General features: G+C 50.7%; 1 long non-coding RNA gene across 1 annotated transcript in view; it reads left to right on the top strand.

The window, feature by feature from the left end:
• The first annotated feature begins 3637 nt into the window (after window positions 1–3637).
• Window positions 3638–6303, top strand: part of LOC115181721 (uncharacterized) — a 4491-nt gene continuing 1825 nt past the window's right edge. The window contains exons 1-2 of the long non-coding RNA XR_003873499.1: window positions 3638–4668; window positions 6263–6303. The exon at window positions 6263–6303 is cut by the window's right edge and continues 15 nt beyond it. This is a non-coding gene — a long non-coding RNA (uncharacterized LOC115181721). The remainder of the gene's footprint in view (window positions 4669–6262) is intronic.

Raw genomic sequence — 6303 nt, 5'->3', positions numbered from 1 at the left:
ACCCCCCACACACCTAGCTGCTCCACACAGACCCCCCACAGCATCTAGCTGCTCCACACAGACCCCTCCCACACACCTAGCTGCTCCACACAGACCCCTCCCACACACCTAGCTGCTCCACACAGACCCCTCCCACACACCTAGCTGCTCCACACAGACCCCTCCCACACACCTAGCTGCTCCACACAGACCCCCCACACACCTAGCTGCTCCACACAGACCCCCCACAGCATCTAGCTGCTCCACACAGACCCCCCACACACCTAGCTGCTCCACACAGACCCCCCACAGCATCTAGCTGCTCCACACAGACCCCCCACACACCTAGCTGCTCCACACAGACCCCCCACACACCTAGCTGCTCCACACAGACCCCCCACACACCTAGCTGCTCCACACAGACCCCCCACACACCTAGCTGCTCCACACAGACCCCCCACACACCTAGCTGCTCCACACAGACCCCCCACACACCTAGCTGCTCCACACAGACCCCCCACAGCATCTAGCTGCTCCACACAGACCCCCCACACACCTAGCTGCTCCACACAGACCCCTCCCCCAGCATCTAGCTGCTCCACACAGACCCCTCCCCCAGCATCTAGCTGCTCCACACAGACCCCCCACAGCATCTAGCTGCTCCACACAGACCCCCCACAGCATCTAGCTGCTCCACACAGACCCCCCACAGCATCTAGCTGCTCCACACAGACCCCCCACAGCATCTAGCTGCTCCACACAGACCCCTCCCACAGCGTCTAGCTGCTCCACACAGACCCCTCCCACAGCGTCTAGCTGCTCCACACAGACCCCTCCCACAGCGTCTAGCTGCTCCACACAGACCCCTCCCACAGCGTCTAGCTGCTCCACACAGACCCCCCAACCCCCCAGCGTCTAGCTACTCTGCACAAACCCCCCAGCATCTTGCTACTCCGCTCAGACCCCCCCAAACCCCCAGCATCTAGCTGCTCCACACAGACCCCCCCAAACCCCCCAGCATCTAGCTACTCTGCACAAACCCCCAGCATCTAGCTGCTCCACACAGACCCCCCCCAAACCCCCCAGCATCTAGCTGCTCCACACAGACCCCCCACAGCATCTAGCTGCTCCACACAGACCCCTCCCACAGCGTCTAGCTGCTCCACACAGACCCCTCCCACAGCGTCTAGCTGCTCCACACAGACCCCCAACCCCCCAGCGTCTAGCTACTCTGCACAAACCCCCCAGCATCTTGCTACTCCGCTCAGACCCCCCCCAAACCCCCAGCATCTAGCTGCTCCACACAGACCCCCCCAAACCCCCCAGCATCTAGCTACTCTGCACAAACCCCCAGCATCTAGCTGCTCCACACAGACCCCCCCCCAAACCCCCCAGCATCTAGCTGCTCCACAGACCCCCCCCAACCCCCCCAGCATCTAGCTGCTCCACAGACTCCCCCCCCAACCCCCCCAGCATCTAGCTACTCTGCACAAACCCCCAGCATCTAGCTGCTCCACACAGACCCCCCCCAAACCCCCCAGCATCTAGCTGCTCCACAGACCCCCCCCCAACCCCCCCAGCATCTAGCTACTCTGCACAAACCCCCAGCATCTAGCTGCTCCACACAGACCCCCCCCCAAACCCCCGAGCATCTAGCTGCTCCACAGACCCCCCCCAACCCCCCCAGCATCTAGCTGCTCCACAGACTCCCCCCCAACCCCCCCAGCATCTAGCTACTCTGCACAAACCCCCAGCATCTAGCTGCTCCACACAGACCCCCCCCCAAACCCCCCAGCATCTAGCTGCTCCACAGACCCCCCCCAACCCCCCCCAGCATCTAGCTGCTCCACAGACTCCCCCCCAACCCCCCCAGCATCTAGCTGCTCCACAGACCCCCCCCCAACCCCCCCAGCATCTAGCTGCTCCACAGAACCCCCCCAACCCCCCAGCATCTAGCTGCTCCGCACAGACCCCCCCCCCCCAGCGTCTAGCTGCTCCACCACACAGCCTGTTTAAGTGCTTTTCAAAGAGTTACAAACGCACCAGCTAAGCATTAAACTACAGCCCACTACCAACCAGACTAAAGCCAAACAGGCAAATCAGCTCTTTATTATGTCTGCAGTAACAGGTTCCATTCCCTTCAGAACAGAACAAATGGTTATGGACTTTATCATGGAGCAAGACTGCCACCTTGTGGTTAGTTGTGTATACCTTGGTCCATTTGAGACAAACCGAAGCATCACCTGCCCCTACAGGACCCCCCCATCACCTGCCCCTACAGGACCCCCCATCACCTGCCCCCACAGGACCCCCCATCACCTGCCCCTACAGGACCCCCCATCACCTGCCCCCACAGGACCCCCCCCATCACCTGCCCCCACAGGACCCCCATCACCTGCCCCCACAGGACCCCCCATCACCTAACCCTACCACCCCAACACCTAACCCCACCACCCCAACACCTAACCCCAACACCTAACCCCACCACCTAACCCCAACACCTAACCCCACCACCTAACCCTACCACCCCATCACCTAACCCTACCACCCCATCACCTAACCCTACCACCCCAACACCTAACCCTACCACCCCATCACCTAACCCTACCACCCCAACACCTAACCCTACCACCCCATCACCTAACCCTACCACCCCATCACCTAACCCTACCACCCCATCACCTAACCCTACCACCCCATCACCTAACCCTACCACCCCAACACCTAACCCTACCACCCCAACACCTAACCCCACCACCCCAACACCTAACCCTACCACCCCAACACCTAACCCTACCACCCCATCACCTAACCCTACCACCCCATCACCTAACCCTACCACCCCAGGACCCCAACACCTAACCCTACCAGCCCGTAACCAACGCTCCCCATCACCTCGTAACCAACGCTCCCCATCACCTCGTAACCAACGCTCCCCATCACCTCGTAACCAACGCTCCCCATCACCTCGTAACCAACGCTCCCCATCACCTCGTAACCAACGCTCCCCATCACCTCGTAACCAACGCTCCCCATCACCTCGTAACCAACGCTCCCTCCTGTTCATGACACAGTAATATCTTATCTCCTGTTCATGACACAGTAATATCTTATCTCCTGTTGAAACCTGCTTCTTACTTTACTCTTTACGTTATACTGTCCTTTACTTTCATTGAAAAATATCCTCAAACTTTGTTGCGCATGTCAGAGTGTCCTTGATTGGCTGGTAGGGAAGAGTGGGGTAAATTGATTGGCTGGTAGGGAAGAGTGGGGTAAATTGATTGGCTGGTAGGGAAGAGTGGGGTAAATTGATTGGCTGGTAGGGAAGAGTGGGGTAAATTGATTGGCTGGTAGGGAAGAGTGGGGTAAATTGATTGGCTGGTACGGAAGAGTGGGGTAAATTGATTGGCTGGTAGGGAAGAGTGGGGTAAATTGATTGGCTGGTAGGGAAGAGTGGGGTAAATTGATTGGCTGGTAGGGAAGAGTGGGGTAAATTGATTGGCTGGTAGGGAAGAGTGGGGTAAATTGATTGGCTGGTAGGGAAGAGTGGGGTAAATTGATTGGCTGGTAGGGAAGAGTGGGGTAAATTGATTGGCTGGTAAGGAAGAGTGGGGTAAATTGTATGAAACTTGCGAGCTCACTATTACTAAGGGCAGACCGGGGTAAATTGTAACAGTCTTTGTATCTATTATAGACCTGTTTGGGTTAGTGATTATTTGTAGAGTGCTGCTCTATTTGTCCTCAGCATGCTGTTGTTTTGACCATACTGAATGTATGAAACCACATGTTGTTCTGAAATATGAACACAGAAATACTGGACATTTTTAACTCTTATAATGGTGACGATTTGACAAAATTACTATCATGGTCTTGAATTGGACTCTCATTGTTCTGGTCTTGACTTGGTCCCGGACCCCTAGTCCCCCCTCCCGGTCTCGGTCTTGACTCGGTCTCGATTGGCTCCGTCTTTGAACTTGAACACAACACTGATTACTGGATTATGGAATTATGTAACGATGAGAGATATTTCTGTGACCTGAATTCTGAAATAGTTTGTGTATTGAGGTTTTCATGGAATGTGTTTTTTCATGGTACAGAATACAGATAAGGATCTGCATTAGAGCTTCCTCAGTCCATACTGAATCAGCTGACTCACTGCTTTTATCTGCACAGTGACAACAGCACTATCTCTCTCACTATTCCTCAGTCTCAGCCTTCCTCAACCTCTGTTTTTCTAGATTTGTATGTCTTACTAGATTCATTTCTTTGTTCCCACCTCTCTCTTGCACACTTTCTCTCTCTCTCTCGCCGTCATGTTGAATCTGCCACTCCCGCCTGGTTAGTTTCTGTCTGTTATCTGCAGGTTTTCTTGGGTCTTGCAGAGATTGTGAAGCACTGCCCTAAACAAATAATAAAGCTGATAAAACATTTTGTCAGTTAGTTTAACAGTACCTGCCGCTGCCATGCTTGCTATACTATTGCTAATCTTTGCCAATGCTAACGCTAATGATGCTATTATATGCTATGCTAATTATGCTATTTCTAACCCTAATCAATGCTAACCTTCGCTAACAAACTGTGCTTTCTCTGCAGACTGCAGGCAGGCAGAATGGTGAATGAGCTGAATCACACTGTACTGCTGTTGACTGGATAGACAGCACCATCACTGGGATCTGATGCTCCATTCACGTCCGTTGCTCTGCTTTTTCTCAGTCCATCTGGCTACTATCAGCTCTGTTTCTCACTGTGCTTGCTTATAGTATAACATCCAATCTCATACACTTTGAAATACGGTGCACAGTGTTAACACATTGTGATATTCTATTGTGATGTCATGTAAAACACCTGGTTGTTTTAGATGGGTTCTAGAATCAATCAGCATAGTAGTGATGTCATGTAAAACACCTTGTTGTTTTAGATGGGTTCTAGAATCAATCAGCATAGTAGTGATGTCATGTAAAACACCTTGTTGTTTTAGATGGGTTCTAGAATCAATCAGCATAGTAGTGATGTCATGTAAAACACCTGGTTGTTTTAGATGGGTTCTAGAATCAATCAGCATAGTAGTGATGTCATGTAAAACACCTGGTTGTTTAAGATGGGTTCTAGAATCAATCAGCATAGTAGTGATGTCATGTAAAACACCTTGTTGTTTAAGATGGGTTCTAGAATCAATCAGCATAGTAGTGATGTCATGTAAAACACCTGGTTGTTTTAGATGGGTTCTAGAATCAATCAGCATAGTAGTGATGTCATGTAAAACACCTGGTTGTTTTAGATGGGTTCTAGAATCAATCAGCATAGTAGTGATGTCATGTAAAACACCTGGTTGTTTTAGATGGGTTCTAGAATCAATCAGCATAGTAGTGATGTCATGTAAAACACCTGGTTGTTTTAGATGGGTTCTAGAATCAATCAGCATAGTAGTGATGTCATGTAAAACACCTGGTTGTTTTAGATGGGTTCTAGAATCAATCAGCATAGTAGTGATGTCATGTAAAACACCTTGTTGTTTAAGATGGGTTCTAGAATCAATCAGCATAGTAGTGATGTCATGTAAAACACCTTGTTGTTTTAGATGGGTTCTAGAATCAATCAGCATAGTAGTGATGTCATGTAAAACACCTGGTTGTTTAAGATGGGTTCTAGAATCAAGTTCTTGCTCCCGAGTGGCGCAGCGGTCTAAGGCACTTGCATCACAATGCTAGAGGCGCCACTACAGACCCTGGTTTGATCCCGGGCTGTATCACAACTGGCTGTGATCGGGAGTTAGCCCAGCATCATCCTGGTTAGGGTTTGGCCTGTGTAGGCCGTCATTTGTAAATAAGAATTTGTTCTTAACTGACTCACCTAGTTAAATATATATATTTTAAGATCGGCATGGTAGTGTTGTTATGTAGGTTCATTGCCGTTCCCTAATAGTGTGTCTGTGTGTCACATTCTCTGATGCCAGCGTTCTTGACCTGACAATGCCAATCAGTGTCTGTTGACTACGGCTCACGTAACACAACCATACAATGGACATGCACACACACACACTCTCTCTATAAATGCATGGCATGCTCTCACACAGAGAGGGTATGTGTTCCTGCATGTGTCACACCAACAAAGAGGTTATTCTATGTGAACGTCTGAATGAAAAGCACCAAAGAATGAATGATAATTTATTCCTGATGTACGGTTAGGCTTTATGAAATGCTGTTCACATTCCATTTCTGTCCTTGTTAATGTCCTCAGTGAGCGTTCGACTTTCTAAACTAAATATTGTGTTTCCTCCCTTCAGGCCGTTGATGATAATTACCCAGAAAACCACTATGTTATCTT

This window comes from Salmo trutta, unplaced genomic scaffold, assembly GCF_901001165.1.
Source record: "Salmo trutta unplaced genomic scaffold, fSalTru1.1, whole genome shotgun sequence".
Lineage (NCBI taxonomy): Eukaryota > Metazoa > Chordata > Actinopteri > Salmoniformes > Salmonidae > Salmo > Salmo trutta.
The sequence above is the reverse complement of the archived record's forward strand: the minus strand, read 5'-3'. Positions and strand labels throughout refer to the sequence as shown.